Genomic DNA, 10939 nt, shown 5'->3' with positions numbered 1-10939 from the left:
TATTAAGAGTCTCATCTCATGAATGCGACATTCCATTTTTTCCTTTAATTCTTGAAGAAACTACTTCAACTTTGCAACAGTCACCAAAGTTGAGTCCAAACGAAATATGAATTCTAAAGTAGTTAAAAAGAGAAATGAGTACCTTGCAAGCAGATTCAAATCCAAAACTTGTGGGGACCTCTTTGCATTTGAGATCACCATCAATAGTTTTTGGGCAACCAATCACTCGGGTTTTCAAATTCTTACTCCTAATTTGAAAACAACGGAAAGGAGGGGAATATAGATAACAAAGTTTCACACACAAAAAAAAAAAAATGGTACCCTAGGGTAATTAATTACTCAACCTTATATTTCTGCAATAAAAATAACATATAATAGTTTATCCATATATGACAATGAGAGTGTGAAAGAGAGAGCAAAAACGAGGGACGCAATAAACAAATTTCATAGTTCTGAAAAATACCTAAACTTTTCAGCGAGGAGACAGGCATTTGTGTTGGAATCGTCTCCACCAATTACAACAAGGCCATCCAGATCAAGCTTCTGATCAGTTTCTTCAGCTTGCTTAAACAGAAAATAGAAGCGAACTGTCAATTAATGCCTTGACTACAACTAAGATGTCTCAAAATGAAAATTCTGGGAAGAAAGAGTTTCACCTGATCTGGAGTTTCAATCTTATCCCTCCCACTGCATTTCATATCAAAACCACCCTGATAAAAGAAAAATGCATTTAAATCAAGAATTGCATTCAAATGGCAATCACTTCGCATCAAGACTGCACATATTCACACTAACAATTCTAACAAGTGAAAGCTTTCTATCCCTTCAAGAAAATTAACCTGATTGCGATATGGTAGATAAATTGTGCAGTCAGTTCTACATATTTACCATAAAAGCTAAGTTTTGGGTTGGGCTGATATTATAAGCCTATGGGCTTAAAAATGGCAGTTTCATTGTTTTTTTCATTTTAATTTTGCAGGTCCATTGTCTTGAACGTGTCGTAGCCGTGCCCATCAAGTGCCCATCCGTGTCGGGGCGTGCCTAAAAAAACCATAATAAAATAAGGCGTGTTGGACACATGTCGGCGACGTGTCAGGACGTGGCAATGTCGGACACATGTCCAACACCGACACTTGGCCACCTTAGGAGTGTCAGTGCTTTATAGATAAATAGAGGGAGTGGGTTGGGAAGAGGGTGCCAAATTTTGTGGAATTTCATTTGGTAAATTTGGGAGAGACTAGTCCTCTCGTAAGGCTAGGTTGTCATGTTACTTTTATTATATACTATAACATATTTCCATATTTGAGTGTTCTTGAATTTTCTCGTTCTTAAGAGCTCTAATTAGGAAGTATCCTAATAAATTGGTATCAATGCTCGTTCTTTCTTGGGAGTACTATTTTTTTCTTTCTTTTTTTCTTTTGGGTAATGGGAGAACGAGGACCATGGACATGAAGCGAGTGCCTAAAACGAACTGCTAATCGCAAATGTGATATGACGGATGGAGGAGAAACTCCATGGACGTGGGAGCAACTGCAAAATTGGGTTGCAGATCGTAAGCGCATAACAACAAAGAGAAAAGTTCAGGAGGAGTAATTGCGAGAAACTTAAAGAGCAAAATTGGAATGAGAATTTCAAGTTTGTAAACAAATCTACAATTGACAATCATTCTAAGATTGCTAATGTCTCAGACCTGTGGAACTCTTTATGGTTCAATCGACGATGGAAACCAAACGGGGAAGATGAGGAAGTCAAGGAGGAAAGACAAAAAGAAAACCTACCCATAAGAAAAAGGTCGAGACAAGCAAAGAAAACTCACCGATGGACGTAAGGTCGAGGAGGCAAAGTGACAAGTGAAATAAAAACGTTCGAATGATGAAAAAGGAAAAAAGTTGGAGATGCAAGGAATGAAAAAAGGAGAAAAATACCAATGGAAAAGGTGGTGTCAGACAAATGACAACTCGATTGAAGAAGCCGAATGTGTCAAAAGTCTCCAATGATTGGACGAAGAAAATATTGCTTCTCAAAGTTGTAGTGGAAGGTTGCGTTAGGTTTTGGTAAAATAGTAGAAGTGCAGTCATCCCACATCAAAAAAGCTCAAAAAAGTCATGGACTCCAAGCATTATAAAAGGAATCTATGTCTTTGGTTTCAACTCATCTCAGTTAGAAACATTTTAAGCTTAGGTGTGCTAAGTCTAGTTAAATTCCCTTTTGCATTCTCTAGTTCAAAAGTGGGAAAAAAGGTATGAGTAGTCAAAAGCTTTGAGAGAGTGATGTTATAATTGGGGTCGGGGAGAGAATTATTCTGAGAATGTAAAAATTTTTCGCATAATCAATCTCTTTGATGGGCTGTTGTTTTCCGTTGAGTTGGAGTTTTCACGTTAATTATTGTGTTTCCGATTTCATTGTTTTCTTTCAATTTTTTAGTTATTTTTCTGCTTGTTCATGCAATAGAAGTGGAAGGTTTTTCCTAATAGGTTGACCACGATGGAGAGAGAAGACACCGATAGTTCATTCGTTAGGGTGGCAGAAAGACTGGCGGATCAAAAAATGACAACTGACAAAACCATTGGTGGGCAAAGTCGGTGGGAGGACGAGGAGGTTGGATGTGCTGAAATTTGAAGAGGAGGGCAAGTTGTAGTGGATGGAAAAAGAGGCTTGGGGAAGGGGCGGACTTGCGTGAAAAAGATGGGAAAACAAATGGTTGCCCATGTGAAATGTCAAAAGGTGTCGGCCAACCTGATGACTTGTAGAAATACAAGTCATTACTTAGAATAATGATGATAGATAAGAAGAATATGCGTCAATCTTCTTAAGAATTCATGTTATTAAACTTGCGCTGAAGCATCTCAAAAACACCTACTTACCGCATATCATGAGTTATGTTGCACCAAAGTGTCTATTTTGCAGACTGGTCGTAGGACTTACATCGCATGTGCGAAACCCCTACCCGACGAACAAACAATTAGTCGCATGCCTCAGGATCTCAGAGGCAATACCAGCGGATCTTCTGGCAAGTATTTAGAATATTGACCACGATAGCAATGCTGACATTCTCACCTACCACGTTAGACGATAACGACTTATCAGAGTGGGAATCCCACCAATAGTCAGTGCACGGCTCTATAAATAGAGCCTTGACGCCATGAAGAAGGAATGGACTTTTATACCCAAAGATTGAGATTTGCACGAGAAAAAAATTCCACCTCCATATTTCACCCCGATTCTTCATCGAAGCTTCGCCGAAGCAAGAGTCTAAAAGAGCTTTCTGCATTCATCCAACCATTATATCACTAGCAGCCTCAACATTCATCTGTGGGAAGCAAGAGATTACTAACAACTGCCCTTCACCTTATCTCTTTATCTTTTTAGTTGTTGTATTGCATTTTGTCTAAGACATTGTTCATTTGTGTATTCAACAACTATATTTCTATTTTAATATCATCATGATCACTTTCATCATCTTATCTATCCTCACTTTCAAAGAAGACGTCCAAGAAAATCACCTATCAAGTGTCCCGAAGATTTATCAAAATTTCGCAAGAATGGACTATTATCGATCAGAGAAGACGTCCAAGAAAAAAAATCAGCAGTTGGTATAGGCAAGAAAATCAAATTTACTTCCAAAAACAATGTTGGAATTCTGACTCAAGTGATTCAAAAGAAGAATTCCAACATACTAATTTTGCCCATGCTCGATTTTCTCAAAGCACCTATCATTATCCACATTGGAAATTTAATTCTAGTGATTCTAGCGACTCCAATGATGTTTCTAAGGTAATTTGGGGTGGGATAAGAAGGCAACAATATCGAAAAAGGTTCAAAGATCCAATCAAACCCATTTTTCAAGATATCAACGTAAAGATTGGGAGCTAGACGAATTAAAGAATCATCAAGAATGGATTTTTACAGCCCAAGAAAAATGTTCAAGACTCAAAATTACTCTTTTGGTTATGAAACACGATCAAGAAAGGTTGATTCAAGAGAATCAATGGATGAGTCCTATACCCATCATGAGATTAAAACATATTAAAGAATCCAACAAAATGACTACTTAGATCCTGTAGCATTGGAGGAAATAAAGAAAATAATAAAAGAAATCCAACGTTCATTGGGGAAAATGACTCAACATATTGATCAACAATCAATTCATTTGCAAGAGTTCAAGAATGGATGAGAGCTCCAACAGTGTAACCCAAAGCATAGCAATAAGTTCAATCAAAGTTCGTGGGTAAACCACACATCCCTTCGTACCTATAAGTCAAAAGAAGAAATAAACAGAGACAACACACAGCACTAACCAACAAAGTACAATTTTTTTCGTATCATCTCGTGGCCATTCGCTCGTACAATTCGTAAGTTTACATTTGAAAATCAATTAGCTGTAAGCCTAACCCATCACTTGATTGGCCATTTTCTTTACGAGTTCATAATGGAAGTCTAGATACTTGGTACACCCTAATTATCAAATATGAATCTAAAAGATCTTAATGCATTTACCAACATGCATGTTTTTGAGATCTCAACTTATTTGCCTACTACCCAAGTGCTAAATATAATATGTGTTATCACTAAATTATTAAACATGAGCGTTTAACTAAAACAGCAAAAGTTCAAGCACGAATAGAATAAGTACCCAAAGAAATGTGACTGCCCCTTGAATTGGCCGCCCATTATATGCACCTTCTCGCCTTCTCTTTTTCAACCCAGTTTCATGGAAAGACATGTATAAAACAAAAAGAAAAAACAATTACCTGGACATTGCCGTGTGGATCTCTTTCAAGCAACAATTGTTCTTGGATTGCTTGTGGGAAAAATTCAAAAAGGTGATGAGATTGAGTAGTAAGATTCTTTTTCCATAACCTATCCTCATGTATAATATTTTTTTTTCATAACCTATCCTCATCTATAATATCATGGACAAGAATTTCATTGAGTTCTGAAATAAGCTGTTGCACCTGTAGAAAGCGAGTTATAAATGATATCAGTTCAAGAATGACATATTGATCCCGAGAATCTTGGGTTTAGTGGATAGTGGGCATACAACCAAAAGAAATAAACACAATTAGTTACAATAACAAGAGAAATACCTCCGGAATGAAGTCAATCAGACCCTCGGGAATAAGTACAACACCATAACTAATAACCAAGTTCAGAACGTTTACTAATTACATCTAAATGTAGTCTGTAACGTTTTTCAAGCTAAGCTTCTTAGCCGCAACCTGCAAAACACATTGTAAATTCGATATACCCTATAAACTAAAGCTCTATTAATAAATGAGTCAACATTCAAATCACATTATTCTTTGTCTGGAAATTTCTTCGCCTGCAATACATTCAAAACCAATAAATCTCCATGAGTCAACTACAACTAGGTGATAGAGAACAAATTTTTCAAAGCTGACAAAAAGAGGCATCCGATATCACTTAGGCAATTGAATATGATATGGGATGTCAATACTTAGTTACATTGCACCATATTAAAAGTTTCAACCTAATTCCATGAATCCTTTGTTTATCACAAATTTTCATCTTTACCTTTAAGTTTTGTTTGATATTTACCATTCCATGTAAAAATGCAAGAAGATGAAATTCTGAAACAGGATAATTAACTGACTCAACAATTTCAATTTTCAAGGTTACATGAGAGTATCTGTTGCAGAGATTATTAGTTATTACTAAGACAACATCTAGTCCTCAAAGAGAATAAACAACCCTAGGGTTGCATGTGGAGGTAAATACCCTTCTTAACAAAGATTTCTATCTGGTAAAGCATGTGGAGATAAATGTCCTCCTTGACAAAGTTTCTATCTTAAGTAGTTTAAATAAAACAGCTACCTTTTCTCTAATAATAGTAATATTTGGATGAGTTTGCAACGCACACTCCAGTGTGATGTGAGAAGCAGCACGACCCATAAGCCGTCCAACTGTGGATATATGTACACTATTAATGTCATATGACAATAAACTTGAAACTTGAGTGAGAAACAAAAAAGGTATCAACATCACAACAATGAAAAAGTACAATCTCACATTAGGTAGATCAAATAGAGAAGGTTAATAAAATTGAGCAAAGAGAAGTGCTCTGTTTTCTACAGATGAAGCAACAAGATGGGGTTTATTATTTATATTATTTATTTATTTATAAATATATATTTTTTAAAAAAGTGGACATATATGAACTTGAAATACTAGAAACGTCAAGAATTCAGTTATTATGAACATGTCAGCACATCATAACTATTTTTAGTTTCAATTTCATTAAACAAAATGCTTACAGTGGTAATATTTTCCTGTAGATCGAGCATCAACCATCACATTACCAATCATTTCTGAATATATCTGCATAAACATCAGCAGAACCTATTAAGAGTCTCATCTCATGAATGCAACATTCCATTTTTTCCTTAAATTCTTGAAGAAACTACTTCAACTTTGCAACAGTCACCAAAGTTGAGTCCAAACGAAACATGAATTCTAAAGCAACTACTTCAACTTTGCATTTTTTCCTTAAATTCTTGAAGAAACTACTTCAACTTTGCAACAGTCACCAAAGTTGAATTCAAACGAAATATGAATTCTAAAGCAGTTACAAAGAGAAATGAGTACCTTGCAAGCAGAATCAAATCCAAAACTTGTAGGGACCTCTTTGCATTTGAGATCACCATCAATAGTTTTTGGGCAACCAATCACTCGGGTTTTCAAATTCTTACTCCTAATTTAAAAACAACAGAAAGAAGGGGAATATAGATAACAGCATCTTGCACACAAAAAAAATGGTACTCTAGAGTAATTAATTACTCAGCCTTATATTTTTGCAATAAAAATAATATATAATAGCTCATCCATATATGACAATGAGAGTGTGAAAGAGAGAGCAAAAAGGAGGGACGCAATAAACAAATTTCATTGTTCTGAAAAATACCTAAAGTTTTTAGCGAGGAGACAGGCATTTGTGTTGGAATCATCTCCACCAATTACCTAAAGTTTAGACTGCTCATTAGATTTTATGGTCACAAATAATCTCCACAGGAGCAAAACCCGTCTTTAAAATGATGAAATCTACTTGAATCTCTAACAATAATTTCCCATTCAACAATCTGTGAGATCACCTTGATTGCAGCATGACAGTCTGTACAAGCTCTCAAGTTTTTCATTACCAAGATTGGCGACCCATCTGGTGTGTTGAGTAGAGCAAACGCAATCGCTAAGTGTTCACTGTGGTATTTAAGAGACCCAATTTTAATAACCTCATCCACATCGTGAAGGGCACAAGTTGAGTCTAGCTTATATCCTTTCTTCTCCATTTCCTTCACCAATGCATCAATCTTCCTCAAAATCTTCTTCATCTGGGGATGGGATTTATCGTTTGCAGAGAATACGTGAGTCTAATGTTTGATTTCAACCCAACTATAGGCTGGGACCTTTCTAACCCCTCGGTCCCTCATTGCCTTCTTGACCTTTGCAACATTGTCCCACTGACCAGCTACTGCATAAATATTAGACATGTTGATATAAGGAGCAGCATCTCGAAGATTTTCCATATTAAAAAGCTGATCTGCTGCTTTCTTGGCCAATTCATGATTCTTATGAATTTTGCATGAGTTTAATACTGAAGACCACATAATCTCATCAGGCTCAAATGGCATTTGAGTCATTAACTTTTCAGCTTCATCAAATCTTCCATTTCGACACAATACATCAACCATTGATGTATAATGTTCTCTCTTAGAAGTGACTTCATAAATTTGAGTCATGGAGTTGAAGTGTCAAAGTCTTCAACAAAACCACAGTGACTGCAAGCTGACAGAACGCTGAGAAAACTAACAGAATCTGGCTTATAGCCTGACTGAATCATCTGCTGAAATGAATTGAGTGTGCCTTCAACATTCCCATTCTGTGCATAAGCTGAGATTAAAGCATTCCACGAGACAGAATTCCTCTCGGGCATCTCTCCAAAAGATTTTATCGCATCTGTCATGCAACTACATTTTGCATATGTATCTAGCAACGCGCTTCCAGAATATACATTGGACATAAACCCTTATCGAATTAGCAATGAATGCAGTTGCCTGCCCAAACAAATTGAAGCCAGATTTGCACATGCTCTTAGGATACTAGCAAAGCTTGCTTGATCAGCAGGCACACCAGTTCTTCACATGTCATTGAATACCTTTATTCCTTCTTCATGCTTTTCCCTTCTGAACGTAGGCTGAGATCATTGCAGTCCATGGCACTGTACTTTTGGACGCAATATTATCAAATATCTTCTGAGCTTCCTCATCTCTATCACATTTTGCATACATGTCGACCAAAGCATTTTCTACCACAGGTTCAAAATTTGCTCCAACTGCAATTGCCTGACAATGTATTTGCCAACCCATTCTCAAATTAAGACTATGTAGCTACAATCAATAGTGTTGCAAAAGGGAATTGCCTCCAGTCAAATCTAGTAAACTGTAATTTCCTGAAAAGATCAAACGATTCTTTGAATTGCCCATTCCAAGCATAGCTTGTAATGACTATATTATATGATATTCCATCCAACTCTTGCATCTCATAAAAAAGCTTCCGTGCCTCATCCACTTGGTCCTGCTTTGAGTAGAAATCTAGTAATGCATTTCCCACAAACACGTTCCAAACAAAGTTGGTCTTGAGAACAAGACCGTGAACTTGTTGTCCAAACTTTGTGTCATCTAGACCAACAGCAGCACATAGGAGGGCTACAAACGTAAAATTTGAAGGCTTTATTCCACTACTATGCAGTTCAAGGAAGAGCTTTATTGCTTCTTCACTCAATCCCTCATTTAAGTAACCTGTCATTAATGCATTGAAGGTTACTGTGTCTTTGCTTAACATCTGCTTGAAGAGCTGACTAGCTAAACAAAAGCAATGGGTTTTGCAATAAGCATCAACCAACGAGTTGCAAACCATGAGATTGTACTCATATCCAAGTTTAACGACATGGGTATGAATTTGAACAATCACATTCTGAGTTTCCAGTTCACCACAGCCTAATAACAAAGTCACTAGAGTCATATAATTTGGTTCTATCCCTCCTCTTCTCATATCAGCATAAAGCTTTAAAGCTTCTTTAGATTGATTAGATTGCAAATCAAAATTTTCCATGACACTGCCGTACGTTCCACCGTGCCATCAAACAACTCTCTAGCTTTAGACAATTTCCCAAACTTAAGGTAACCAGAAATCATCATGTTGACAAAGATCATATTCTTGCAAGGCATTTGATCAAACACCTGATGTGCGTGAAAAAGATCTCCTCTCTTGAGAAAATCGTTGACCTGGAAGTTAGAGCGGCAAATATTTGCATTGAAGCCAGTTTTAACAATGTGGGCATCAATAAAATGATTACCATTCAAGGATGGCTTTGGAGCTGGAGAGTTTCTTAGAACAAGGTTTTGAACTAAAGTCGCTCCATATGGCTTCATAGAAATTCAATCACCATTTAGCCACAGAATTGAATACCACGTATGTATGTCTAACACCAGCTAACGAGTTTGCCTTAGCATTGAACAGTGTACCTCATACAATCAACCCGAATTTAGAAAAGCTACATACAACAAGAAAACTAATGGGTAATCTTAAATCCATCATTAACAGACTTACCTGCTCTTCAGACTACAACCCAGAAGAGAATATTGCAAACTGCAAGGGGGTAAGGAAAGTGATTTTCAACCTGAAGATGTCTTACATGTTGAGACAGCCATTCGTTACATTTGGAGAAGTGTATTGAATGATTAATGATGGCGTCTTCTTCTGAAGTATTGGCGTCTTCAGAGCATTTCGAAGTGAAAAAACTTGATTCAAAAGTAGAATGGAAGTGAAGGGAATAAGATTGAGCTTCGTTGAAGTTAGAGAATAAACGAAGGCAAATGGTAAATGGTTCCTCCTTCCTCCGTATGGAGACAGAGCGATGATCGGTGGCCTAGCGATGATCGGTAGGGTTTCAAAATTTTGGCCCTGTAACGGTTGAGTTTCTCCAAGACAATGCGCCAGAAGAAAGTCGATCCGAAACTCTGGCGATAAATCGTCGCAAAGAGATCCATCAACGTTAACTTCAGTAACATTAAAGAGGTGACGAACAAGATCAGTGACTTGGCGAGCAATGGCGTCATCATCGAAGGAGCAGAGTGCGGCGACGAAGGGAGCGACAATGAAGTGAGAATGGAAAGTGAGGAAGGTTTGGAGGAATGGGGAGAACTGGGAGAGTGCGTAGGAGACGTGAACTGTGGGAGAGAGGGGATCGGAGATGAGATTGGAGAAGCAGAGAAGGCAAATGGTTCCTCCTTCCTGCGTATGGAGGCAGAGCGATGATCGGTGGCCATGGGAGCATCGTCTTCTTCCTGCACTGGTTCGGGGACTCGATCAACGTCTCTCGGACTAGGTTTCGAAATTTTGGCCGTTGGGAGTTTTACACTATGTATCTTGGCTGTAATAAATAACAAACCAATCCTATTTCAAAATGGAAAACACTCTCAAGTCAAAGCTGGAAATAATGTATATATTTATTTTTTAAAAAAAAATTAAATTGGTATGATAAAGAGTGAGAATCGTTGTTCTTTCGATTTTTGACATTGAATTCATATTCTATATTTTTCTTCTTCTTTATAAAAAAAAAAAAAAAAAAATCATATTCTCTAGTTGAATTCAAAATTAATATAGATTAAATTACAAATTTTTCTCTATAGTTTCTCCAAATTTTTCAAAAGTACTTCAAATAAAAGTATGTAAGCATTTTAATTACTCAAGTAGAAATTTTATTTTACATTGTAAAAGGTGATTTTGGTCCGAACTTTTTAAAATTCAAACTTAAGATGGGTGTTTGTTTGATTTTCAAGATTTCCAAATAGACTTTTTTAAAATCTCCAAAAATTGAGAAATTATTTAAGTATGAGTTTGGTGCGGAGACTTGAATTAATAA

The 10939-nt window shown here is 36.7% G+C and overlaps 1 pseudogene across 1 annotated transcript; it reads right to left on the bottom strand.

The window, feature by feature from the left end:
* Window positions 1–5592: 5592 nt before the first annotated feature.
* LOC150035518 (putative pentatricopeptide repeat-containing protein At2g01510 pseudogene) lies at window positions 5593–10459 on the bottom strand (annotated as a pseudogene). Its single transcript, XR_016530199.1, has 3 exons — window positions 6923–10459; window positions 6276–6339; window positions 5593–5924 (listed from the first exon to the last, which is right to left on the bottom strand). The product of XR_016530199.1 is annotated as a putative pentatricopeptide repeat-containing protein At2g01510 pseudogene (transcript).
* Between the last annotated feature and the right edge of the window lie 480 nt (window positions 10460–10939).

Source organism: Benincasa hispida, chromosome 6 (genome assembly GCF_027475165.1).
Source record: "Benincasa hispida cultivar pf3 chromosome 6, pf3_genome.v1.1, whole genome shotgun sequence".
Lineage (NCBI taxonomy): Eukaryota > Viridiplantae > Streptophyta > Magnoliopsida > Cucurbitales > Cucurbitaceae > Benincasa > Benincasa hispida.
The sequence above is the reverse complement of the archived record's forward strand: the minus strand, read 5'-3'. Positions and strand labels throughout refer to the sequence as shown.